The sequence below is a fragment of the Carlito syrichta genome, unplaced genomic scaffold (assembly GCF_000164805.1).
Source record: "Carlito syrichta isolate Samal-C Ts95f unplaced genomic scaffold, Tarsius_syrichta-2.0.1 Scaffold315797, whole genome shotgun sequence".
Lineage (NCBI taxonomy): Eukaryota > Metazoa > Chordata > Mammalia > Primates > Tarsiidae > Carlito > Carlito syrichta.
Window position 1 is genome coordinate 246,132 of NW_007259893.1, and position 27,663 is coordinate 273,794.

Here is a 27,663-nt window from a genome sequence, read left to right on the forward strand (position 1 = left end):
AAAATCATTGTTTAATTTATCTGCTGCAAGGTAACAAACTGCCCCAAGGCTCACTCAGTGGCTGGGAACAGCAACTACTGTGTTGTCGCTCTTGATTTTAAAGCATGAGTGGACTTGGCTGGGAGGCTCTCTCGCTCCTTGTGGAGCGGGCAGGGCTGCAGCTGTTTGGGGATTCGGGTGGGCTGAGTGGCTGAGAGGCCTGCTCCCGTGGCAGCCCCTGGAGCTGCTGTCTCCTCCATGTGCTTGGACTTCTCACAGAAGAGCAGCTGGGATTTCGGGGAGGAGGCCGAAGCTGCCCGCACTCTTCAGGCCTGGACCTCGAAGTCCCAGACGTCACTTTCCCCACGTCTGTTGGGTCAAAGCACTCCCAGGGCCAGCCTAGGCTCGAGGAGAGGGCAAAAGGACTCAGCAGAGGGTGGTGACCACCTTCGAATAAAGTCGGGGAAATGGCACCCGTGAAGCAGCTAATAAACAAATGGAGCTTGCAGAGTTTGACTCTTGCCGTTTAAGTGAGTGTGCGCCAGGCTGTTCAAGTTGGAGGAATGTGGCCTTCTGCTAGGAATGCTATCAGTCCTTCAGGTAGTCATCCTGCCAGTGACCTCCTAAGTCAAGACTGATCAAGCTGCGATTTCTTCCAATTTTTTCCCTAAATATGCCCGTAGAAAACAAAATGAAGAGTCAGGTTCAGACTCACATTCAGTCACTAACCCTGTATTTGGTAGCTTCGCGGGTAGGATGGTGGGAAGCATTCAGAATAAGTGGCTTGGAAGCTGGCGAGGTCTGAACCATTCAAAGTGGCCCGTCCTCCTCAGTTTGTCTGCTCCCGAGCCCGGGCTGGGGTGGGAGAGGAGGCCGGAGGCTGGAGGCGTGTCCACAGACACCGCAAGTGTGCTAGCTGGGTCAGGAAGGCTTCTCTGGCTCGGGGGTTTGACTTCCCTGCACCCTTGCGACGTGGCCCCGGATTCGCAGGAAAAAAGGGGAACCAGAGCCGGTTTGGACTAAAGGGGGGACTGGGAGATATGTGTCATCATCTGCTCATGGCTCCTAGACCGGGACCTTTCTTCCTGTCTGTCCTGGAGAAGGGGGTCTATGAAAATACTCATGATCTCGGTTGTGTTATTTTACATCTGCTAGGAAGAGGCCATTAAGCACCACATTTAGGCTCCAAAATGCTGGGGCACTGGGTTAGAAATTCGAAAGCTTTGTGGAGGAGCGACAGCTTTAAAAGGAAGAAGGAGGGAGAGGGATGGGGCGGGGAGGGTCTTAACTGTGACGCTGAACTGGCAAAGTCTCTGCCAACCGAGTAGAGACTTGGGAGGGGAAAATCCTCACGAGTGGAGAGCTGCACTGGGTGGAAAGGCCCGTGTGCCCTGTTTGGTCATTGTCTGGGTGCCCTTGGCTTGCAGAGTGAGCCACTGACTTGAAAGTGGGCCCATGAGGGTGCTCACAGGCTGTCTGCCAACCGCATTCCTTCCAGCTGGGTAGCGACCTCTTTCTTGAAGGAGGGTCTGGCCGGTGCTCCCCCAGGTAACGCATGCCACATGTAACGTATCTTTCTCCAGTTAACAACATCTTTTTTCCCAAAGCTGCATTGCAAAAGCAAGACGTTCTCTTTTGTTGATTTCATCCATACACTCTTCTTCATTGTGAGTGCTTGAGAGCAAATGGAGCATGCTCAGGAAAAAAAGGAATATATCGTTCATTCATCCAACCATGGGGAGGCCAGAGAGACTGAAGCCAGAAACACAGATGCTCCCAGAAGGCCACAACCTCTCATCGCCACTTCTCCTCGTGCGGTGGCCTTCTTTGAGAGTTCCGGGAAGAAGCTGCCCTGTACCTGCCTCTCTCTGCTTCGGCCAACAGGGGAAGGAAAACATTGCCTTATCTCTCTGCTCGGCTTTAGGGGTAGGAGCTCAAGAAAGGATCCCGTGATCTTCTGGGGCTGTGTGCCTGTTTCTGGGCCAATTCCTGGTGTCAAGGAGGCAAGGTGAAAGGCGGGCGGCTCCTCTTTAAGCCGCTTGACCAAAGGCAGGCAGCTCCTCTCTAAGACGCTTGACCCGAAGCAGCGGTTCCCAGAACAGCTGAGGGATAGAAAGACGACGCAAGTAAGTACCTGTCCAATCTTCCTCTTCTTCCCTCTATGCCTGGCTTCATTTGCTCGCTATTTCCAAGATCCCACGTCAGTGTAAAGGTGAATGCACTCAATTTTTTTTTTTTGAGTTGGAGTCTCACTCTGTCGCCCAGACTGGAGTGCAGTGGCCGCTCCCGGCCACCGCAGCCTCGACCTGCTGGGCTCCGGCGATCCTTCCGCCTCAGCCTTCCGAGTAGCCGGAGTTACAGGCATGTGCTACCACGCCCGGTTGAGTTTTTGATTTATTGTAGAGATGAGGTCTCACTGCCCAGGCGGGTCTCGAACCCGCGGGCTCAGGCAATCCACTCACTTCAGCCTCCCAAAGGCGCGGGATTACAGACTGAGCCACCGAGCCCGGCAATGCACTCAATTTTAATCGGGGTCTTTGGACAGCATTCAGGCCTCTCAAGGCTTGGTAACATAGAGTGATGTCTCTCAGCACTTTTTAGTGGCTCTTCCCTTTGAAAGAGAGCAAGGAGTAGAAAAGCCTTTCTCCCCAACCCCCAGAGGGCCAGACACTGGTGCCTCACCGACCGCTTTGGGAGCCACCACCAACTAAGAAGACTGCTCGGGTTTTGCTTTTCTATGGCTTTAGGTCCGATGGGGATTGTAGCAAACCCAACCACCCAAAGACTCAGTGGCTGAAAGCAACCTGCACTTAATTTTGCTCACGAGTCTGGGTGGGTGGGAGCCTCTCCCAGTCTCAGCTGGACTCAGTGGACAGCCATGTCAGCTGTGGCTGGGTGGACACTCGATGACTTGTGGTTGACCTGCACACACGTTTGGGCGTTGGCTGGCTGCAGGCTGGTCTAGGGGCCTCACTTGGGACACCTGAGCTCTGCTCCACGTGGTCTCTTGTCCCCCACAGGCAAGCCAGGGCACTTTCACGTGGTGATGACAGCGTTCTGGGAGAAAGAGCGGAAGTGTGCAGAGCTCCTACGACCTAGACTTGGCCCCAGAAGCATGGCAAGACCCATCGAGATGCACGGGGTGAGAAAATAGACTCCACCTCTGGATGAAGGAAGTGGCAAAATCATGTGGCAGAGATGTGGATACAGGGAAACATGAAGGGCTGGGGCCGTTTTTGCAAAAGGTCGATCACGGGTCTTGGGTTTTAAAACAGAAAGCGCTTAAATTTTGTTCAATATGTGGTCTTTTAGTAAAACATTTTTTGCACTATACCAGCGTCTTCCCTATGTTTATGTCCGTGGCACCTGCTCCCACCCCCTGTCCCTTCACACTCCACGCACCTATACGTTTCTGCTTCAGAGGGGGCTTAGAACTGGCGGAGAATCCAAACGGTGATTTTCCCTTGGGTCAAGAAAGAGACGCAGAGGCTGGGTTTGCAGCGTGTATGAGGAGGTGGTTTGGTGAGTGAACGAAAGGGGAGACACCGGAGATAAAGCACCTCTGTGAAATGAGGGGGTGGGACGGGGTGGCTCTCAGGCACACACTGAACTTGGATCTTCCGATCCACAGTCAGACGCGTCATCCATTGTGCCCCTGGCCCCCTGACATGGAACTTGAAATGTGCCATCTTCTTGACTCACTCTGCTGCTCTCTTTTCCACAGAAATTCCCTCAACATCGTGGAAGGGGGCAGGGGCAGCCAGGGGCAAGGGGCCTGGAAGGGACTTTAAAGATAAGACAGAATGTGGTGGGGCAGTCACATGGGGTGGGAGAGAGCGGGAAAGAAGAGCAGCTTTGGTTGAGTGCCTCTGATCAGCTCCGCTTTCAACTCTGCTTCTTACGTTGGGTTTCACTTTCCCCACGACTACCTACCAGGCTGTGCCTCTGTCTTGCAGATGAGGAAATGGAGAGCTGGTGATATTAAGGCGTGGCCCCACGTCTCACGGTCGGTGAGCGGTGTGGACCTTCTTGTTGTGTCTTTACATACTGGAAGGTGGAAGGGCAAGAGAGAACAAACCCACTCCCACAAGCCCCAACCCTCACCGTTTTGGAGTCAGGGTCTTTGTCATTCAGGCTAGAATGAAGTCGCACGATCATGGCTCACCGCGGCCTCAGCTTCCTTGGCTCAGTTGATCCTTCCGCCTCAGCTTCCCGAGTAGCTGGGATGACAGGCATGCACCACAAGAGCCAGCTAAGTTTTTTACTTTTTTGTAGAGACGAAGTCTTGCTTTGTTGTTGGAGATTAAATTTCCGGCATATGAATCTTGGGGACATGTTCAGACCACAGGAGAATGTCAGTGAATGCCAGAGCCAGAATTCCACGACTACCAGGACAGGGGTCAGGCGTGGAGTGAGTGGACCCAGCTTTCTCAGTCCAATGGAATTGTACACTGAAGTCTTCTAGAAGTTGCTAAAGTCAGAATTGAAGCTTCTCTCTAGGACTGAGAGATGGAAACACCTGGAACACTCTGTTTTGCCACAGCATTAGCTACAAAGAAACGGTTATAAGAATGGAATAGAGCACAGGAGCTGAGACAGTCCCTAGGCTGCTTCCATGGGTCACGAGGGAATGCTGCCTGGTCACAATGTCTCTGGCTCTGGGCCTGTTAGTTACTGCAATGAGCAATAACGCAAGTGTCCACAAACACAGGACTTCGGGTTTGATGGAGTGTTGCTATTGTTCTTGTTTTAATCAAGTGACCAGTAGGACTACAATGGAAGGCGGTCTTCTTAAAATGATGGAGAGAGGAAAGATATCCAGGAAAAATGGTCTCTAAGACCTGAACGTTTCGCTAGTAGGTGATTTAAGATGGTCTACCAGTGTGGTTCCAGTTATTGTGGTTGTGTGAAAAATCGGCCCCAAAGCACACAATGTAACCATCTTGCCACACTCACAGGTTCTGTGTGAGGGTCATGGATCCAGACAGGAGACAGCAAGAGGCCACCTGGCTGTCTGGGGCCTCACATTAAATTCTGGGGGTTTCCAAATGGCTTGGGGGTCTGAGTCATCCACAGGCTTCTCCTTACACGCTGGACAGTTATTCCTGGCTGTTGACTGGGACCGTGCTGAGCTCTCAGCTTGGACACCTAACTGTGGCCACTCCATGCTTTCTAGTTTGGGCTTTTGTGGTGGCATTGTAGTTAAGTTCCGAGAGCAAATGTCCCGAGAGAACATGGTGGATGTGAAGGGAATTTGCATAATCTAGCCTGTTCCATTGAGGAGGAAGCCACAGGTTCTGTCAAGGTCAAGTGGAAGGGGCACAGACCCACCACTCCCCGGAGGACCGTCAGGGTGGTGGTGGTGTAGGAAGAGCTCACGGGACGAGGGATACTGGTGCAGTCTTCTTTGGAACACATACTCTATTGCAAATGCCCTTTCTGTTTGGATGACTTGATGGCTGTGGTCCCTGTCACCAGCATCCTTCTTGGAACTAGACTCTTACTAAGAGCTGGCACCATCCTGGACATGAGGAGAAGCCTCTGACAGAACTCATCCTGAAAGAGAATGCTGGGCTGGGGATTGAGCAGCCAGGATTCCAGAACTACCACGAGCTGGACCTCAGGTGCTCGTCACAAAGCTCTGAGAGGCCAAGAGGCCGAGACCGCTGCCCCTAAGTTGTCAGGGAAAGAAACATACTCCTTGGGCACGAAGTTGTATCCCCAAATCTCATCCAGAGTGGTCTCCGTGCCAATCATTTCACGTTCTCCTTCCAAAGAACATCTCCTTGCCTGGCCCAGGGGAGAGCCGCGCGCCCACCAGTACAGCCCTTTGTACCCGGGAATCTGGAGTTACGAAGGGGAGACCAATCAAGTGGTGCTGGGCATGGGAGAGGCTGTCCATTCAGCATTTCCTGCCCTGTGTTACCCACGGAGATGGCTGCTCTGCAGAAAGACAGGAGTCAGGGCTCTGTGGAGACAGCGGCAGCAGATGTTTTGGGCAGGCGGGTGGGAGGAAGGGAGCATCCCCTGGGTGAGGGAAGGGGCACGGAGTGAGGGAGCCGGGGGGTAGCCCTGCCCCTGATTCATGGTCCCTGGTTCCAAGCCCTCACAATGCTAGCTGAGCGTCATCCGTTTCAGGTCTGTGAGACCCCTGCAGTACCTAGAAAATTTCCCATTTGCTTGAGAAGTACACGTGGGATTCCATCCTTTTCAACAAGCCGTCCTCGACCAAGAGGCACTTCCAACCTCAGGCAGCGTGAACTTGATGCTACAACCCAGATGAAACTCATCCAGCTCAGCTCAGTCCTCTGCCCTCCCCAGTCCCAGCCTGGTGTCCACAATTTGTTATTCTTCGTGGCCATCGGAAGGAGAAGGAGAAAAGTTGCTAAGATCAGCTCCGGAAGAAACCTTGGAAAGAGTTTGGAGACCAAGCCCTCCTACTACAAAGAAGGGAACTGAGTGCAGAGAGGGAAGTGACTTGTGTGTTAGTTAACAGTGGAACTGGCATGGAAATCAGGTCTGACTGTCATTTCAGCTCCTGCCTGACTACAAGTCAGCCAGAGCTTCCTGGGAGAAAGACAGACAGCCACTGATGGAGTGATCAAAGGTATGTTTTGCATTTACATTGCTTTTCTCTGTACCTGTTTGTTCTCATGGGAGTCAGAGTCAATAGGGAGATCTGTATTGCCAGCAGTGATGGGCAGATGTGGTTACTGCCCTGATGCAGGGAGCAGGGAGAGTGCAGGGGAATGGAAAAGTCTCGTTATGGGGGTCAAGTTAAATGTGTGCAAGCCCAGCATGCTCCTGAAAACCCTAGCAACAGCTTAGGTTATAGCATGCAGAAACATTGACCTCGCACGTGGCCTTTCCCGGGGGAAAAGGGATTTGATACGATGTCACCTCGAGGCCACTTCTATGCCCACGATTGACTATACTCTGTCAAAAGACAAGGCTGCTTCTTTGCAATATTTTATTCTGAAATATTTTTTTAAACGTACAAAATAATGCAATGGGTCTCCAGATGACAGTTTTAAAACAGACTTACTGATGTGCCATCAATGTCCAATAACTCGCACATACTTAAAAGGCACAATTTGAAGAGTGTGACACATGCACGCAATTGGGCAGCTGTCAGCACAGTCAAGACAGTGAGCACGTTGGCCACCCCCTTCCCCAAGTATTCCCACAGTCCTTTGCAATCGCTCCCTCTGGCAGTTCCCTGTGGTCTCTCCACCCCCCTTCTGCCTGTCTGCGGGCAACTCCATCTGCTTTCTGTCACTGTAGATGAGATCACATTTTTAGAGGTTTACGTAAGTGGGATCGTCCGGCACAGACTCTCTTCCCGTCTGATTCCTTATAATCACCTTGCAGTTCATCCATGCTGTTGCCTGTGCCAACGGCTCCTTTCCTTTCTGTGGATGAGCAGCATTCTAGTGACTGGGTGTGCCCAAGTTTGCCTGTCCATTCACCTACTGATACGCGTTGGCACTGTTTCTGGCTTTGGGCCATTGCAGGCAAAGTGGCTGTGAACATCTGAGTACGAGTCTTTGTGGGGACGTATGCTTTCTTTTCTCATTGATAAATACGGGAGTGGAGTGAGACTTCCCATGTGAAGTATGTGTCTAACTTTTTAAGAAACTGCCAAGCTGTCTTCTAAAGTGATGGTGAAACGGACCCAATTTTCCAACAAGCCGGTTGCCTGTAGAAGCAAAGCTCAAGAAGCTTATATCTGTGCGATGAAACGCACCTGCTGCCTGTGGACCGCCTCCTCCACCTTAGGTCTCTCTAGTTCCTGCTTCCCAGCTTGCAGCTACGTGAGGCACCAGACCCCTCATTCAACACCTGCTGCCTGGGGGCCAACTCTGCCTCCATGCCCCTCCTGCTTTCCTCCCTGGCCACACGCATCCTTGACTTTAGTTGGGGAAGGGGCACAGATGTGGGGCTTGGCTTCTCTGGCTGGTGTCACCCATAAAATAATAAAGCCTTCTTTCCTGGCAATACCCGCTCCAGTGACCGGCTATCGCACAGCGAGACACGGGACCAAGACCTGGGTGCTTGGAAATAATCATTCCTCCCAGCAGTGAGTGAATGCTGTTGTTTCTCTGCATTCTCATTTGGAATGGTCTGCTTTTAGAGTTTCAGCCGTTCACATAGACCGTACTGTTACTTCACTGTGATTTTTAGTTTCAATCTTATAATGACTAGTTATGTCAGGTATCTTTTTATGTGCTGATTTGACATCCACAGATCTTCTTTGGTGAACTGTTTATTCAAATCTTTTGCCCATTTTTAAAAAATTACTTTTTAAAAACTATTTAGTTTTCAGAGTTTGCTATATACGCTAAGTTCTTTCAGATAAAGAATTTGTGAATAGTTCTTCCAGTCTGTGGTTTGTCTTTTTATTTTCTTAAATGTGTCTTTTGAGGAGTAAACAATTTTTTTATTTTTAATAAAGTTTAATTCATTAATAGTTTGTTCTCTGCATCATGCTTTAGGTAGTATGTCTCAGACCTTGCTGCCTAAATAAAGATTACAAAAACCTTCTCCTAGGTCTTTTTTAGAATTTGTGTCATGTTAGGTTTTGCATTTAGGTCTATGATCCATTTTAATTAATTTTTGGGTAAGTGCAAGGAATGGATCAAAGTTTGCTTTCTTAGCACATCCAGTAATTCCAGCACCATGGGTTAGCAAGACTATCCTTTCCCCAGCAAACTGCCTCTGCACTTTTGAGAAGGGTGCCCACAAAGAACTGAATGCTGCATGTTCTCACTCATAAGAGGCCCTGATCGCGGGTTACATGAGCACAAGGGAGGATTGGCAGGCACTGGTCACTGTGGGCGGGGAGGGGGGGCCCATGGCGACACACAGGGTGCCAGGTCCGCTCTCGGGGGAGAGGGCCAGCTAGAAGCCCAAACTTCACCTGCATGCAGCCTCCTCATGGAGTTAATCCTCACTCACTCCCCACAGCTCTAAAATAAAAAAAAATCAAAAAAAATCTTGGCTCTACATCTGGTGTGACTTGTGGTGACTAGCTTACAGGATCTGAGCCTCAGGGTTTTTTTTTTTCTTTACGATGGGGACAAAAATGCATTTCTCATAGGGTTAATCAAAAGTTTCAATAAAAACGGTCCTGGAAGTCTGAAGGAGAAGAGGGCATTTGGTCTGGACTCCAGAGGAAACTAGGAGTGACAGGAAAGCCAGGGTCTGGAAATCTAGCTGGTTCAGGACTCCCAGGGACACGGCAGCACAGGACTCTGTGCCTGAGACCCTTGATGCCAAACCTGTGCTGAAGAAAATCTTCCTGCAGCTCAGCTTCTCTTGTCACACTTGGGGTTAAGCCTCTCTGCTGGCTTCCATCCCCGCGGAGTGGGTGCCGGCGCCTCTTCAGTCTGGCCTGCCTTGGACCGTTCAGACTCATCTCTTGCCAGGGCGCTGCCCAACTGCCCTGATGGCAGTGCCAGAGCAACTGCATGGCTTATTGCTTTCTGTGGGAAGCATGCTCTCTCTGAGCCAGAAGCCTTAGCACGCCCTGCTCCTGCGGCCCTCCTTCTCTTCACCTCTACTCTTCCCGGCGGTTACGGACCAGTCTCTCGGGACTCAGCTTTTGAGACGCTTCCGTCAAACCCAGCTCTGGGTACCTTAACCAGGGCTGGTTATGTAATTTGCAAGGCCCAGTGTCAAATAAAAATGCGGGCCCGTTTTCAAAAACTAGGGAAAGAAGCCCATGACAACACAAAGACTTTTCCCTCCTTCCGTCGGCTTCCTCTCTTGGCTCGTCTATTTACTTGCTGTTGGCTACTTGTTTTCTATTTAATGTCATTCTAAGCGAAGAACACTTGAAACTAGAATGCTAACTTGTGAGTTAGCATGAATGTTACCAGTCGGCTCTCTATTGTGCAATGCCCGTTTTGTATCAGAGCATTTACCTCACATATGCACTCAGCGAAACGACAGGATTCGCGTTTCATGACGTGGACGTGCATATGTATTTTGGTTCTTCCCAGACAGTGGACATGCGCACACAACCAACTTGACGCTTTTATCTCACTCGTTGATAAGCACACACGCTACTGGCACTTTCCACCTCCAGTTCCTGAAACGCAAGGAGCGACTGAGACGAAGAGGAGCTGTAACTTTCCCTGGGTTTTTCTTTTCTGCCATGTCCTCATTTTCGGCCCAAGTGGTTGCATAACACAGGGAAGTGAAACTAATAGAATACCCAACCACCTTCCATGGTTGCACGTGTTTGTTAGAACGCCATGGCCTCCCTCCGTGTAGAAGCAAGTTCTTTAAGCATAACCTCTTGGGCTCTCAGCTGTCCCTCCCACTAGCCCACCTACTCACCTGGAGAGGAAGCGCTTTTGTCCGGCCCTCGCTCTGAGCCGCACTGGGCTCCCACACGTGGCGGCCACAGGGCATTGCAAATGCCGTGTGCGAACCAGGTGGCAAGCAGCAGTGAACACGCGTGTTATATGTATCCCCTCTGCTCACACACATCCTCTTTTACAAAATGCGAGCTTGAGACAAAAATTGCTAAACTTTCAAGACAAGACAGTGACTACAGATCACATCGCCTTCTGAGTGTGGGACCCTGTTACCCAAACAGGTTGTACATGCACGACCCAGCCCTGGTGCTGACGTAGGTCACTTGTCATTGTGTCATAAGTGCCAAGTGCCAGAGCTGAGTCCTCTGAGAAGTTGCAGCTGTCAGAACTGGCCACGGAAACAGAACCAATGGGACAGACACACACACACACACACACACACATACACACACACACACACTCTCTCTCTCTCTCTCTCACACACACACACACACACACACACACACACACACACACACACACGAGGGAACAAAGAGTCATTTTAAGGAATTGGTTCACAGGGCTGTGGAAGCCTGCAGGGCAGGCCAGCAGGCTGGAAACCCAGGGAAGAGTGGAGTGGAGCTTGGAGGCTGAAGGCGATGAGGTGGGATTCCTTCTCCTTGGGGAGCCCCGGCCTCTCCTCCTGAGGCCTTCCCCTGGCTGGGCCAGGCCCACACAGCATGGAGGTCGTTTGCTCACTCACATCTGCTGAATGAAATGTGATCACCCTTGACAAAACACCTGCGCCGTGACATTTAGACGACGTTTGGCTGAAAACTGGGGACCAGAGCCAAGGCGACAGACACAGCTGACCCTCGCAGAAGTAGACTCCATTGACTTCAGGCTGCAGGGAACTTTTCGAGGAGTTCTCTGGAGCCAGTGCTTGTGGCAAGAAAGGGAAGGGAGTGGTTGGGGGGGCGGAGCAACGGAGCCCTCCGCCAGCCCTGTGAGGAATCCAGAAGAGGAATGACCTTCAGAACTGTCCCAGGGTGGGGCAAGGGACCGGGCCTTGCTAGGCCAGGGTCAACCAATGGCCTTAGACAAACAGCTGTGACCTTGGGCAAGGTGGCTCTCTTCAGCACAGGCATTCCCTCTGAGCGGCTCACGGTGCCTCCAGCAGGTTGGGGGATGAGTCCCTCCCGCCACATCACAGCGCCCGCCCACCTCCCCTCCCCTCCTGCTGCCTTTCCAGCCCCGCACTCCCCACTGCACTCCACGGTGTTTCAGGGTCAGGACCCCATGCTGTATCCTCTGTATTTCCCACACAGAGCTCATTGCCTGGCACTCGGCAAACCTGTACTGAATTAATCAACAGGGAGTCTGAGCAGAAACAAAGTTTCTCTAGCAAAAAGCCGATTCTGATGAGGAGTCAAGTGACCTGGGATGCCCGATCCCTGCAGCTCGCTCACATCCACCCCATCTGCACTCACGACGACGACTGGGTGAGGCGGGGAATGGCTGCTCTTTTCTTTCTAGGCAAGAAATGGATGTTCAGAGAAACCAACGGTTCTCGGAGAATCAGAGTTAATGAGTGGCGCTTGCAGAATCTCCTTTGTCGCGGCTCGGTGATTGCATTATGCCGACTGAACACGTCCATCCCTCTTCCCTCTTAAGACCCAGCCCTCGTGGCCGTGCTCTAGGGCTAAAGTGAACAGCAGGCACTCTGCCTTTCCTCCGCTGCCTGAAGGATGCCGCTGACCTCTGCTTCCGGCAACAGCATGAGTTACCGGGGATCCACCCACGTGTCCAGCTCACACTGCAGCTGCTGGCGTGGTCGCTGGTGAGTCGGGTGGCTCTACACTGTGTCAAAAGAACTTTGGCGGCCTCCCCAGGGAGAGAGCAGCGGCTCCCTGATGCCCAGCATACAACCGAGGTCTGACCACCCAAGCTCAGCGGCCGCCATCAGTGCAGGGCCAGCCTTGGGGCTGAGAGGGGAGAGGCTCGTGGGAGCGCCTCTCAAACAGCTGCTCCTTCTACTGGGGCTGACCTTTAAGAAATCCCACAGACCATCAGATGAAAGCAAAAATAGCCTTTCCTGGCAATGAGCAATCTGACTTCCCTGGACAAAGAGGTCATTGATGCCCCTCCTCAGATGGTGTCTTCTTTTTGATGAACTAGCCAAATCCATTGAAGAAGGAGCATCCAGCTCTTTGGGGAGACGGATGGAAATGCCTGGGTAAAGGACATCTTTTTTTAAAGCCGCATTTTTAGGTGACTTCCATTTGATCTCATAGGGCTCGTAAAGTATAGATCTGTGGGTTGGAATGAGAGCAATAGGACTAAACTCTGTTTTGTGAGGGCAGATAAAATATTCCAAATGTGACTACTGGTGCTTGGGCGTCCTAATATCAAGGAGATTTTAAAAACAAGGACATTAAAAGTATCAGGTTCCAGGTCTCAAATCTAATTGTCACCCATTTTTAATCTACTCACGAGTAACAAGACAGCCAAGAGGATTATTCCACCCATGTTTTGGACTCTAGAAAGCCCTCATATAGTGTTTGAGAGTGTTTTTCAAATGGTAAGTCATTACCCTTGGGAGGGCTAAGGTGCACAGCCGAAGGGCACAGTTGATGAGTTTGGGCAAATGTGGAGGCCCACGTAGCCCCTGCTGGAATCAAGACAGAGAAAACTTTCACCCAAAGCTCCTTTGAATGGCTTTGCAGCCCCCTCTTCTAGGTCCCAGACACCACGGGCATGTTTTCTTGTCATTAAGAGTATATTTCTCCTCGAAGTCATTGTCTGTAGACGGAGTCGCACACTGTGTGCCTCTGACGTCTTCACTCAGAGTGTCTGGGGGCGCGTCGGTGTGTCGGCAGGTCCTGTGGTTGCCAGGGCATGTTCCTCTGCCAGGCTGAGCCCCACTGGACTCTCCACTCACCTGACCATGGGCAGCGGATATTGTTTCCATGTCTTGGGGCATCGTGAGCAAAGTGGCAGTTTTCTCTGAGAACAGGCACTTTTATTTCTCTTGGGCAGGCTCCCTGAGTTGCTGGGCCTCGTGGTGAGTGCAGCTTAGCCTAACCAAAAGCCGCTTCTGCAGGTCCTGGGCCACTTTACCTTCTTGCCTGCAACATGCATGAGTTACGTGTGCTCTACACCCTCTGCAGCCCTTAGAATTGTCGGGTTTTAAATTTTAGCCATGCCAGGGTGTGTTAGTGGCATCTCCTGGCGAATTTTGTTTGCATTTCTCTGATGAATATCTTTTCATGTGTTCATCAATATAACTTCTGTTGTGAGGTGTCTGTCTAAATATTTTGCTCACTTTTGGTTTGGTTGTGACTGACATCTTTTAAAAATGAAGTTAAATACAACAGAATAGATAATAGCAGCATACCTTGTATCTAATGTATTACCTTTCGTCAAACTTTTGTATCAGCATATATACACATAACTACATGCATTTGTGTATACACACGCACACACACAAACACACACGCATTCAAGGGAGCACCCAAAAAAGCTGGAATTCTTTTTTGGAATGCGGGCCCCTTATGGTATAGGCTTTCCCTGTACTAGGAACCCGCTGGCATCAGCATACCAGCCAGTGTTGTGACAAGCTGCAGTGAATTTTTTTTGGAGAGCCAGTGCGTCCACCCATTTCCCGATGGGTGATTTACACAACTTGCCCACACCACGCTGAGTGTTCAGCATTTTTGGACCCAAAACGACATGACCCTGTGCCCCTCCCTCCCTATTCACCTGATCTCACCCCAAGTGACTATTTTTTTGTTTTCCCAGATGAGAAAAAAACCCTCAAAGGAAAAGCTTTTGCTGATGTGGAAGGAGTGAAGCAAAAAGGGCGGAGGCACTAAAAAGCGTCACTTTGAAGGTGATTGAAGTTTAAACATGCAAGAATAAATCACAACTTTTTTTTACAAACAAATTCCAGGGATTTTTGTGGCCCCCCTTGTAAATACCTTGCAGCAGTCTTAAAAATATTTATCATAGCTTAATATTAGATTTCACAGCTAGTGATAAAAATAACGCCTTCCGTATCGTAAGCCCGCTGAAATTCAAGATTTCTGCGGCTTGTCTGCTCTGGCTTAGGCTTCTTTCGTTCTTCCCTGGGACAGCCTCCCTACCTTCCATTTTACATAGATTTGGAGCTGTGCCCTGAATAAATATACAGCAGATTGTTCCTCTTGCTCGGTTGATTGCTAAGTGTATGATTGCTTCAAAGTGGAAATCATCTCTAGCTATTGACATTTGGGTTCATACGCTGAGAAAAGTCTGGTGGAGAAAAAGGGATGTGCGAGACATAGAAGGCCTTTCGAGTCGGAGCACAGGCGGTCTTGTGCGCCTTGAAAAGGACATTTATGTCCTGTGAGGGATAAGTAATCGGTTAATTTCCAGATCGATAGTAGTAGTTGTAGTTTCCCAGAAAGTTTTGGAATTCATTAGCTATGTCATGTTTGGTTTCAGAACTTTGTATCGCTGTGGGAATTTTCTCCTTTGACTGTTAATGTTAAAATGCTTGCAAAATACACTCTCCGCATGCTATTTTGAAAAGGAAGGAAACCTTACCTGTTCGTTTTCAGGGTATTTCGCACATTGAAAACATGAGGGTGAAATGGTTCTTTTTACGGTTTGAGCTGTCAGGACTTGGCTGTTCCCTGGCTGTTCACAGGGGCTGGATAAGGCCGGAAGACATTTTGCTTTTCTGCATTAAGCAATTGACCTAGGGTAACGTGTCCTCCGCCCAGAGAGGGCGTTTCTTGCAGTACGGTTAATACTCGTTGGCATAATCACCAGTTTCACTAGCAAATCAGCCTCCCAGTTTCAGGGCTTGGCACAACAGGAGTTTACTTGTGCCTCGTGTAGCCAGCGAGTGGCTGTTCCAGAGGCGGAGGCGGCGGGCGGGTGGCGGTCTGCTCCAGGCCGCAGGGTCTCCGGAGGGCCAGGCTACGAGAGGAGCGGCCGTCGCCACTGGGTCCCTTCCCCCAGTGCCCTTGACACTGGCATAGCCGGGGAGAGGTCCGAGAAAGGAAGACCAGGCAGCGTTAGCCCCTCACAGGCTGGGCCTGGCGGCTTCATGGGACAGGACCCCTGTGCATCCCACTGGCCGGATCCCAGGCGCTGGGCTGCTCCTGCGGCCGGGGCCGGCCCCTCCAGTTAGGCTGTCTGCTTGGAGAGGAGAGGAGATCTTGGACTTTGATGCACAGCTTGCGTCTTTTGTCACATGGGCCTTTAGCTTTCCTTCCCTGTGAATCCTCAGGGAGACGGTGAAACACGGAGGCCAGGTGAAGAGGGGAGAGGATGTGTGCATGGGCAGGTGGTGGTGCCATGGTGGAGCCCAGTGGCCTAGCCCCTCCCATTTCACAGACGCCGTGGGTGGCCGTCCCCCTCCAGTCTTGCCCCCCATGTCACAGTCCAGACGCTCTGGACTTCTAGTTTCTCTGGAACCCTGAGTCGGGGATACGGCGGTCCTCTGACCCCTGCCTAAACATGCCTCCTTGGCCTGTGTTCCAAGCTGGGTCTCAACTTCAGGATTCCTCAGACAGATCACCTCTGAACTTGGAGCCTAAATTGGGTCCCTTTATGCAGCAGTTTCAGAGAATCCCCCTCTCACTTCCTGTGACCTGGAGTGGGGGAATTGCGCCCGACAGACACATGACCATGTTTGAAGAGATTTCTGGTGGCCACAGTTCGAGGGCAGGGGTGCTGCTGGCATCTCAGGGGTGGAGCCAGGGCAGCCTGGCGCAAGGGTCGAGTGGTCCATGTCATCAGTGGTGTCAAGGCCGAGAACCCTGCTCCACCACTGATCACAGCGTGTAAATGTGGATTATTTGCATGTGTGTTTAACATCTGTCTTGCTCACTGCACTAAAAGGGCTGGCGACTGGTTGGTCCCAGGTGGCGGCATATAGCAAGTCCGATAGTGAGTGCTCACAACTTTTGTTCGGTGAACAAAGGAATCTCAAGTGTAATTCACACACATATCTCCCTTGAAAATGTTTATTGGACGTCTGCTAAGTGTGAAGTGCTGGGAAACCAAGATAAATGAAATTGGGATGCAGCCTATTTACACGTATTTTTAGCCACGCTTGTTGTTCGTTATGTCCCAGGCACTGAGCTAGTTTCTTGTACAGTCCTCTTACTCGTGCTTCACAAGCGTCACGGCTTTCCTGTAGAGAACAGTGGAGGCTAGGCTCACCTGCCTGGCGTCACAGAAGCAGCAGCAGGAGGGTCCAGGATGCCGCCCTAAACTGAATGAGCTTTTTCCAAATTGCTCGTTTTTTGAATTTGCTTTCAGCCACGGCTTGGCACTTTTGTCGGGCTGGCTGCTGTTACCAGCACCCAAGTGCAAAAACCCTGAGAGGTCAGAGGGGCGGGAATCGGCGCACACACCTGGCAAAGAAGGGAAAGGAGGACCAGGAAAGATGACTGAGCTGCCCAAGACAGACGTCCAGCAAGGGTCACACGTGGGGGGGAGGTGTCCCTGTCGTCAGCGGAAGACCACCGGGGACGCCCTGTGGTGGACAACCTGGAGCTTGCTGGGGCTGGTTTCGGGGAGGGACGGTTCATGCCCCAGGGAGCCTCGGGGCATTCTTGCAGGAGAGGCCGGACGGCTTTGATGGGGTGATCTGGGGAGGCTGCAAGGCAGCGTGGCTCCCCTCTGGGTGGAGGGCTGCTGAGAAGCAGAGCAGTTCTGTCGTTGGGTGTCACAGTCATTTTATCCGGGAGGTGCAAGAACTGGGAGAGGAAAGAAGCTACAATTGATGCAACAGCAGTTGCTGCTCCTTTTGGTCACAGCAGGGGAGTATTTGCATACTATTTTTTTTGAGTCGGGGTCTCCCTTTGTTGCCCAGGCTGGAGTTCGGCGACACAGTCACGGCTGCTGCCTCCCGGGCTCAGGAGATCCTCCCACCTCAGTCCCAGTCCTGAGTAGCTGGGACTACAGGTGTGCACCGCCTTGCTAATATTTTGATTTTTTTTGTAGCGCTGAGACTATGTTGCCCAAGATGGTCTTGAACACCTGGGCTCAAGCAATCCTCTTGCCTTGGCCTCCCAAAATGCTGGGCTACCAGGTGTGAGCCGCCTCGCCCAGCCCGCACATGGTTTTTGAGAGGATTTGCTTTGGTCTTTTTCCAGCACATTTACAGGGAGACGTTGCCTGGCACTGCTTTCTGTGCCCTCTCCCCTCGTGAGCACCAAGGCCTCCCTGCGAGCCCCCCGGCCACCGTGTGATGGCTGCTGGGATTGGTCTTTCTCGCCAGGCCCTGTTCCTGCTGGGCTGGGCCACCCAGCACCACCCTGCTGCGTGCAGTCTGCCCCTCACTGTCGAGGCCCGCAGCTCCCAAGAAGGGTGAGGCTGAGCAGTCGGGGTGGAGGTGTGTCCCAGTGTCCCCAGGCTTCCTCCCAGACCACCCAAGCACACCCTTCTTTTCCTCCAAACCTCAACAGACCCTAGAGGTCTTCTCTCTGTCCGAACTTGCTCCCCTCGGAGATTCGGAACTGACAGGCCTTCGATACAAAGGGTGGATGACGCACCCAGAGATTCTTTGTCAGGACGGATCGCAAAGTGCGATCTTTCCTAGAGGACTGTGAGATTTTCATCAGTTTCGTCTTTAAAGTCATTTTTATTTTTCATTAGGAAAGTACCATATGCTTAGAAACAAATAGAACAGTTGGAAAATTTTAGAGCAATCGCTCACAGTCTCACCACCTGAAGGGAAACACTGTCATTATTTTTGAGCATTTCCACCAGAATTTTCTCCACGTATAAGCTTGTGTGGGATGTGGGTATGTGTTCATTGTTTTGATCATACTTACTGTATAATTTTTCTGTTCTTTTGATGAACTATTAGCATATGACTCACAAACATGATTTTTAATATGACTTGATATCATATCCTATGCTTATGACACAGTTTATTTCATATTTTTATTTTTGGACATTTGTGTTAGTTTCTTTTTTTTTTGAGTTGGAGTCTCACTCTGTCGCCCAGACTGGAGTGCAGTGCCTGTTCCCAGCCACCGCAGCCTCGACCTGCTGGGCTCTGGCAATCCTTCTGGATCAGCCTTCCAAGTAGCTGGAACTACAGGCATGCGCTACCACACCCGGCTAATTTTTGACTTATTGTAGAGATGAGGTCTCGCCAAGTTGCCCAGGCAGGTCTCAAACCCACGGACTCAGGCAATCCACTCACCTCAGCCTCCCAAAGCGCGGGATTACAGGCTGAGCCACCGAGCCCAGCTTGGTTTCATATTTTATGAACAATCTCCTGATAACCATCTTTGTACAGAGATCTTTGTATAGACTAAATTTTCATAGTGGGGATTGATAAACTGAAGATTTGAAAGACCTATGTGTAATAACTACCTGTATCAATGGCCTGTGTTATTGAGACAGCTGTATTTTGAGAGTGGAATCCTTGGGCTAAAGGCATAGAGCTCTTTCTGTGGAATTGGCCCCCTGGCTGGTGAGGGGACAGGGAACAGCAGTCACGGACACATCGGGTTTTTTGGAAAGCACACTGGCTTTTGGGAGGGCTCTGGAGGAAGCAAGCAGACCCAGAGGGCCAGGGAATTACAGCCCTGGAAGATGAAGGAGGAGAAATGGCAGAACCATCTGAGAGTAGTGACCGCAGTGACCTTGCTGTGATGGGATGCTCACGGGGGAGGAGTGGGCGGTGGGGGTGGCTGTGAGCCTTGGCCCAGCTGGGGGCTGCAGCAGGAGGAGAGTGACTGCTGCCTGTTAGCTTTTGCCCAAATGAGTCACGGAGAAGAGAAACACACACTGGCAGCTCAGGTCTGAGCTGCCACAGGCGCCAGGGCCAAGACTTCCCGTCCTCAGATGCTTCTCATCCGATGTCTTAACTCCCCCTTGCTCCTGGGTAAGGCAGGAGCTGTGCCGTCCACAGGCCTGGTGAGCTTGGGGTACTGCCAGGACAGGAGCATGCCGTTGAGTCTTCTCATGACCTACAAAGAGTCCTGGAGACACTTTGGGAAGTCTGCCGTCACCTGGAGTCAGCTTTTGTACCTTAAATGAAAGATGCAATCAAAGTTATATCACTTTCAGAAGGCCACCGGCAAAGGGCATGCTGGGGGGATTGGTGCCTCCCGGGAAGCTGAGAGCCGCAGCCAGGCAGGCGATCCACCAGACAGGTGGGGGGAGGCATTCTGCCAGAACTGCGGGGTGCGTCACTGCTGTGGAACATGGACAGCTTCTTGGGCAGGGATACAGATCCCTTGGTGGAAGGGCTGCCATTGTGGCTTTGAGTCAACTGGTCGCCAAATGTTATACGGCAAGGAAGGAAGAAAACAGATATTTACCGAGCTTTTGTCAGATACTAGGACCCTGCTTGGCATTTCCCTTGCACTTCCTTCTGTGTCTCCCAACTGCCCTAAGAGGCGGATGTGTGTGTAATATGAAATCCCATTTATAAAAGTGTGGAAATTGAGTTTCAGAGAGGTATGGTGCATGCTGAGGTCGCAGAGGTTGGGGTGGAAACAGGAAATAGAGGCAAGGCTGATGCCTGTATGAATAAATAATGCACACAGAAATGCATAAAAAATTCAGGGCCCTGAGATTTGGAAGAATAAATAATACATACATTTTAAAAGTTCAACATCTGGGAGTGTCTTACTGAAGTATAATTTACATAGCCTTACAATTCATCCACTGCGAGGGTAAAATAAAATGGCTTTGGTAAATATATAGAATTGTGTAATCACCACCACAACCCGCCTTTCCAATATTCTATCCCGGTGCACTTCTTTTCTATGAACTAAGGCTGTCTCTGAAATGTGGATAGAGCAGACAGCCCCCGCCTAGATTGTCCTTCTTAGATTCCAGAGGAGGGAAGAGGTTGTCGGTCCTGGGAGCAGGGACCCACGCCTGTGTTCAGCTGCGAGTCCGAGGGTGGTCCTAAAAGTCAGCGATGGCCCGCGAGGCATCCCCCAGGGGCCACAGCACAAGCTGTGTGGCGCTCTTCCGGCCCTGGCTGAACACTCGTGCAGCACGGACACTTGCAAGTTACTGGCCTGCTGTTGCCAAGTTCCGCTTGTATTCATGGCGGTTGTGACCATTTTGGGACATTGAGAGCTTTGGGTGTGGCCGATGGACATGGTGGCTCAGCACCCACCTCCCGTCCTTGCCCTGGCATGCGTTCCTGGGCTTCGCTGAGGCAGCTTCCTCCAGGCAGCTGCCTCTGGCCCCATGTCCCCCTCCCAAGGACATCCCCCATAAATTCCTGTCACTGTTGCTGTCCTGTTCCGACTCCGCCACATCACACTGCCCTTCTGCCTAGGCGTCTTCCCCGTTGGAGTCTAAGCCAGCTCCAGGTCCAGAGCCCCCACCCCTTCAGAAGGAAAGGATCCTCTCAGAAGGAAAGGATCCTCTTGGCGTGTAGGACCCTGCAGAAAGGGGGTGGTAGCAGGAGCACGTGGCACTGACATCTTGCTGTGGGGAGAGGGGAAGCCAGGGGAGATTGGCTGCCAAGTGTTGGAACCCAGCGCTATCCCAGGGGCGAAAGTGCCTTGGAAAGAAAGTGAAGTCTCTGTTGCAGTGACAGTGACACGGACAAGGGTGAGGTGGTGTCTGGGGCCTGGGGACGGGAGTTGTTCCGGAAGGTTTCCTGTAAAGAAACACTTCATACAGTCACGTGTGTAGGAGAGGGAACTTTTGGTTCCTTGAAGAGTCTTCCCTACCCTTTTAATCCCAGAAACCTTGAAGCTTTCCTAGAAGTAGCTGACATTCAGCAGGCGCTTTAAGCACTGACACCCAATCTTCGTTTAATCCATTTCGTGTAACTTCAGGCCTCACTTTTCGATATTTAGAAATGTACCCGATAGGTTGCCTGAAAAATGAATCTCACGTGACATCTGCGAATGTCCTACCCCTGGCAATGCGATTTTCTTCCGGCCGCCTTTCAGCTGTCTGTTGCTGAACGCCTTTCTGGAGCTTTCATCCGAACGCGAACCTGGGTGCTGGAGGCTATTTGGCCTCTGAAGCCCTGCGTGGCGCACCTCCTGCCCTCTGCGCGGAGGCGCCGGGCTCTCCAGCTGACTTGAATTCAGCCTGCTGTTTGCACACCTCAGCAAGATTCCTCCCACCGCTGCTTTGCCTCTGCTTCCAGAACATACTGCCCACTTGCTGAGGTTACCATTATCTTCTCTTCCTGCTCTCTGGCAGCAAATGTAACTGCTTCTGACTTCTTCATTGGCTTGCCTGTCTGCTTGCTTATTAGGAGCCAGGAGGAGCCTGCCGTCTGCGTGGCGATTTAGGAGGCAAATTATCTCCAATTATCTGTCTGAGGACTGTGTCTCTTCCCGGCTTGGCACTTCCTAGAATTTCTTAACCTGTTCCGGGAATCCCTGGGAAGCTGCCACAGAGCCACGGCTAAGCAGCTTTCCACGTGGGTGGCAGAGGGAGGCCGAGCACTGGTTTGGCACAGCTGGCCACGAGCCAGCGGTTCTCTTTCCCTCCTCTGTCTACAGCAAAGCCATGTGCTTTGCACTAAGCTGGGTGCAAGTCCGGATGTGACCATCGCAGTCATTTGTGTTGGTTACCCCGTCTCCGGGAGCCTGGAGAGGATGCTTGGAGGCTGGCCACGCGGCTCGGAGCTCTTCAGCCTGGGGGCAGAGGAAAGACAGGGCCGAGGGACATACCGTCAAGGCTCCCTGTGGCCCTGGAGGGTTCATTCGACTGGCAGCGACCAGATCTCCCCCGGGAGAGCCAAATGCTATCATTCATCCCAGTGGCTTCGCGTGGCTTCCTTTAGCGTACTTTTCCCTCCCACCCCACGCAAGCCACACTCATCCATGCCAGCCTTTAGTACTCGGAGCCGCAGCTGATGGCTCCTCTCAGTTCACGGACCACGGCTCGCTCGGTCCCCTCTCTTGTTTAGTTTCCTCGTTGCCATATCCTCAGTCTGCAGGCACCCTCTCTAACATGTCCGGGGCACATCCCTGAGTACGTACGCAGCCTTGGAAAACAGCTTGCCTGCACATTTTTCAGGGTGGCACCCGTGGTACTGCATGGCAGCCCTGACTTACTCCAATTTTTACTTTTGACCCCACACTAGCTTTTTGAAATTTAGTCAAGCTGTTCTGGACACAGCCAGTTCACTGCTTCCCACCCCAGCAGCCCACTGCACAGTTTGGATCTACGTCTTATCTTTCCATTTCCTTAGTGTTGGACGAGCCAGGCGGCCTCTGGTTCTCTGCTTCCTCACACCAAGCTCTGGAGAACAGCCTCAGCTCCTTTTGGACCGGCACAAGCGTGTCTTCGGGGAAGACACTTAGGAGTGGGAGTGCTGGGGCGAGGGCACACAGGCTTGTCTCGCTATCCACAGCCAGGTTTGTTGTCAGCTGGCTCCCCAGCTCCCACTTCCACGAAACTCCCCCTCCTGCACAACCTTGCCAACACGCGATACCGTCTGACTTTCTGGTGTTTGCTAATGTGAGGGGCACCAGGTGGTGTCTTGTCATGTTGACTTGCGTTTCTCTCATGATTAGAAATGGTAGCTTTTTTAGTTTCTCCTTTTATGAATTGCCTGTTCACTTGTTCTGCTCGATTTTTGTTTTTTTTAGTTTTCTGTCTTTTCCATCAAATTCTGTTTTGTTGAAAAGTTTATATTAATAAGCAAGCATTAGTTCTCCAATTTTAGCGTGCACTGATATCTCTGGCTTTCCACCTGCTGACCATGGCTTCCCATCAGCACTTCTCATCAATCAGTCAGTATAATTTCAGCTAAATTAGCTTGGTATATCTATTGGTCTGCAAAGTCATCTCCTGGTAAACACAGCATTTCCAGCAGGCGTTTCGAGTATTCGAGAACAGAATCCCGATGGCATACCTCTACGAACACCTAGGAATCTGTTTGGCAAGCACGGACATAATCCTTAAAATAAATTAAACAAAATCCTTCTAAAACCTGGAGTATTTTTTTCCCTGGATTTAAGGTTCTTGAGGGCTGAGCATTTGACCCATCTCTGAAACAGTATTGCTTCACAGAGGACAGGCCTTGTAAGCCCATACTGGAAGCCTATAAAGTGGGTGATGCTACTAGAATTAGATGTGCAAGCCTTGCTTTGTGTTTCTCTCAAACAGATTCCTTCATTTAAGCATACTTGTTGAGAAGAACCAGATTTGGCTACTGCCTCTAGGTACAATCTATTACAATTCAAAGTTTCCACCTTCAGAGGTAACATCTTTCTTCCAACGATGCTGAACTTGTTCAAGATATTGTGGAACTCTTACGATTTTATAGTCATAAAAAATCCAAACAATTGTATTCTAGGCCACCAGTTTGGAATTAAGAACTCCAAACTAATCTTCAAGAGTGTTGAGTTGAAATCCACTCTTATGTGTATGCAAGAGACTTAACACCTCAGGCAATAATGATGCCTTGCTCACGGTATTGGCAAAAAGAGAAATGAGACAAGACAGGTGACAGCTGTAGCCCCCAGTGGGTGCACAATTAGTACTTGCGAATACTGCCTGGATTGAAATCCACATCCATTTCAAACCCTATTGAGCGTCACAGAGCGGCCCTTGTCTAGGTTCTGAAATCCAGAGAAGCAGAATGCACTTGGGGATTATAAGATTCTGCTCTTGGAGTTCAGGTATGTCCTGGGGGAGACTCCACAGTTGCCAGCCCGTTTCCCCCACACGATGCTTCAGGGCCATCAGTCTGTGTGGCCGCAACAGTGCTGACTTTGGCTGGTTACAGCGTGACCTGAAGGCTTCCAGACACCTTCCCGGGAGAGAGTCTCTACTCTGCCCGAAGGAAGTCCAGCCAACATAACACCCTGAAGGATGGCACCTCTGCCTGACCGAATCTGGAGGGTTGACCTTGGATTCCAGGGACAGAGAGGTACCCTGCCTTTACCATTCAGCTAGGGCCAGCATGGACTTTTGAAGAATACTTGTCACTGATATGGCTTGTGTCTTTGAGCTCTTCTGCAGTCACTTTCTTCTTTGAGTTCTAAGAATGCCGTGGTATAGGTCCAGGTTCAAATCTGCATTCTCACTGTTATTAGCCACATGACCTTGAACAAGTCATTTAATCTCTTGGCTCTTCCATTTCCTCATTTGCATAAGGAAAAAAAGATACACTGGCCTTGCGGGGCTGTTATGAGGACTAGATGCGATCATGTAATTAAACCCCAAGTACTTTGCCAGGCGCATTGTAGATTTTGAGTATATTTCACTTCCTTTCTGATTCATGAGAAAAAGTGGGTTACTCTGTGAGCTGAAACTACATGAGCCAGCGTGTGACTCCAAACAGAGCAACTTTCTCGGATGCCTAGCAGGGACTCTCAACTGCGGGCTTGTCTTGACAGACACCAGACTATTTCGAGCCTTCATCCTGTGACCCTGCCAGACCGTGGACGCCCGCCCTGCCATCACTGCTCAAGCTCTGAGAGGGCCTTTTTATTTTGAGTTGGAGTCTCACTCTGTCACCCAGACGGGAGTGCAGTGGCACGCTCCCAGCCACCACAGCCTCGACCTGCTGGGCTCCGGCGGTTCTTCCGCCTCAGCCTTCCAAGTAGCCAGAGCTATAGGCGCACGCTACCACGCCCGGCTAACTTTTGGATTTATTCTAGAGATGACGTCTCGCCATGCTGCCTAGGCGGGTCTTGAACCCGCGGGCTCAGGCAATCCACTCTCCGCGGCCTCCTAAATGCTGGGATGACAGGCTGAGCCACCGAGCCCGGCCTGAGAGGGCCTTTTAAGATCTGAAGACCAGGCAGCTCCGGGCTGCCAAGACAGAGCCCACTCTTCCTCACTGCAGTTTGGGAGGAACGACTGGAGGACGCGAAGGGGCGAGAGAGACTCCCTCGCCGGCTCTGGGACACAGACCCGAGCTGGGGTGAGCTCAGAGGGAGGAGGACAGGGCCACCTGGGAGGGGAGATGCTGACGCTCTACGTGGCTCAAGGGTGGGAGGCGGAGGGTGAGGCCTGAACCAAGGAGCATGCCTGGCTCGGCCGGACAGTAGAAGTCTTTACTCAGGGATGCAGAAGGCAGAAATCTGTAAATAGAACACAAACCTGAGCTGGGAGATGTAGGCCCTTTGTGGTCTGTTCACACATTTCCTGTGTGCCTCTTCCATGACATTCAGTGCTTTCTCTAGCTTTGACCCGGGCATTGCCCTTGGCTACTCTAAGACTGTAGGCCATGCACCAACATCAGAGGGCCACAGTAATAATAACAATGACTGCATTAGGGTTCTCCAGAGAAACACAACTAATAGGAGACCATATATATATATATATATATATATATATATATATATAGAGAGAGAGAGAGAGAGAGAGAGAGAGAGAGAGAGAGAGAGAGAGAGAGAGAACAGAAAGAGAGAGAGAGAGAGATTATGAAATTTGGCTCACATAACTATGAAAACCAAGAAGTTCGACCATCTACTATCTGCAAGCTAGAGATCCAGAAAAGCCAGTGGGTTACTCACGCTGAGTCCAGACCCTAAGAGCCAGGGGAGCCAGAGGTGTAAGGTCTGATCTAAGTCTGCAGGCCTGAGAACCAGGAGCCTCCATGCTGAGGGCAGAAGATGGATGTCCTACCCATCTTCTCAGGGAGAGAGAAAAAGGTGCTGATGCCTGCCCATGTTGGTGACCACAGCTCTTCCTTACTTGGTCCATGGATTCAAATGGCAATCTCACAGACACAGCAGAAACAATGCTTTTCCAGCTACCTGGGCATCCCTTAGTCCAGGCAAGTTGGCCCACACAATTAGCCATCAGGGCCAGGCTTGGGGGCTCATGTCTGTAATTCTAGCACTTTGGGAGAATGAGGCGGGAGTATCATTTGAGCCCAGGAACTGGGGGCTGTGGTGAGCAGTGATTGCGCCAACGCACTCCAGCCTGGGTGACAGAGTGAGACCCTGACTTAAAAAAAAATCGTCATTATAATAGTCATTACTGTCGTAATTTTGAATGAGGACAGGTCAGATTACTTTGAGTAGGTCTTGTAGCTCGACGTCATCAAGCAGAATTGCACGACTTGCCTGAATGCATGTTTCTGCCTCTTGGCCAGCACACCGGTTAGCTATTGCTGCGTGACACACACCTGAAGAATCTTAGTTGTATGCAGTGAGCATCCATTTAGCTCACATGTCTGTGGGTTTGTTTGGGTATCTCTGTCCAGTTGAGGGTCTGGGTGACTCAGAACTGGCCCGCCGCGTGTTTTATTCTGAGGCTCAGAACGAAGGGACAGCCGCTGCCCAGAGAGCACGCTTGTCAAGGCAAGGACAGAGGCACCGAAGAGCAAGCCGCATGTGTGAGGCCTCTGCAGGCCTAGGCCTGGACCTGGCGCGCCGCCCCTCCTGCCCATGTGGAATAAGCCGGAGAACGTCACAAGAGCAAGCGCAAGTGCCGGGGTGGGGAGGTGTGCTCCATCAATGAAGGCAGGGGAAAAGGTCTTGTTTCAAAGTCTCTTAGCAGAGAGCATGGGCATCGGAAGCGTGAGGGGTCCCAGCCAGAACTCACAAGGAGACCTACCTTTATGAAAGCTCCATTTTATTAAACATCTTCCTGTTTGTTTACTCTGCGGATTACTTGGTGATTTGCAGGGCTGTGCTGCGGGCTAATGCTTCCCTCAAACGCACACATGCCAAGCACCATGGGATACAGAATCTCTTTGCCTGCGTTATTTCTTTGTTCTAGCTAACATTCAGGAAGCTGAGCCAAGAACTGAAATTAAAGTGTGACGCTCACAGAGTTTGTCTTTTTAAAATGTTTTGTTGTTGTAGAATAACGTGCATTCCAAAAGGGCACAAATCACAAAGGTCCATCCGAAGGAATTTTTACCAACTGACCACAGCAGTGTAACCAGCTCCAAGATTACTTGGTGAAACGTGACCGTGAGCCCGGAAGTCCACTCTGTGCCACCCTCCAGTGACCATCTCCCAAGGGCAGCCACTGCCTTGACTGCTGATGGAATCTAGAGCTTTGCAGGCATGACTTGAATCATGCCCCAGACCCTGTCTGTGGCATGCAGAGCTCTCTTCAGAGGCTTCTCCATCCTCAGAGTCGGTCCCTTTCGGACCCACTCTGAGTTCCCAGAACCCTCTCCTTTTCACATCCCCCTTGCTGAGGGATTTTTATCTCATTGGCACTTGTACTGATATATGCCAATATGCTAGCATTTAAATATCACTTTATCGCCAAATAAATATCTGCACAAGAAACCCACCTGCTATTGGCATTGAGAGATAAAATGCCTTGTGGGCAATGGTGTGACCAGAGGATGAGGCTGTTCTTCAGATCTTCTGCATCTCCACGAGTTTTTTGTCTAGTTATTCTACCCCTTTTGAGAGAGGCATGTTTAAGTCTCCAGATATGATTGTGGGTT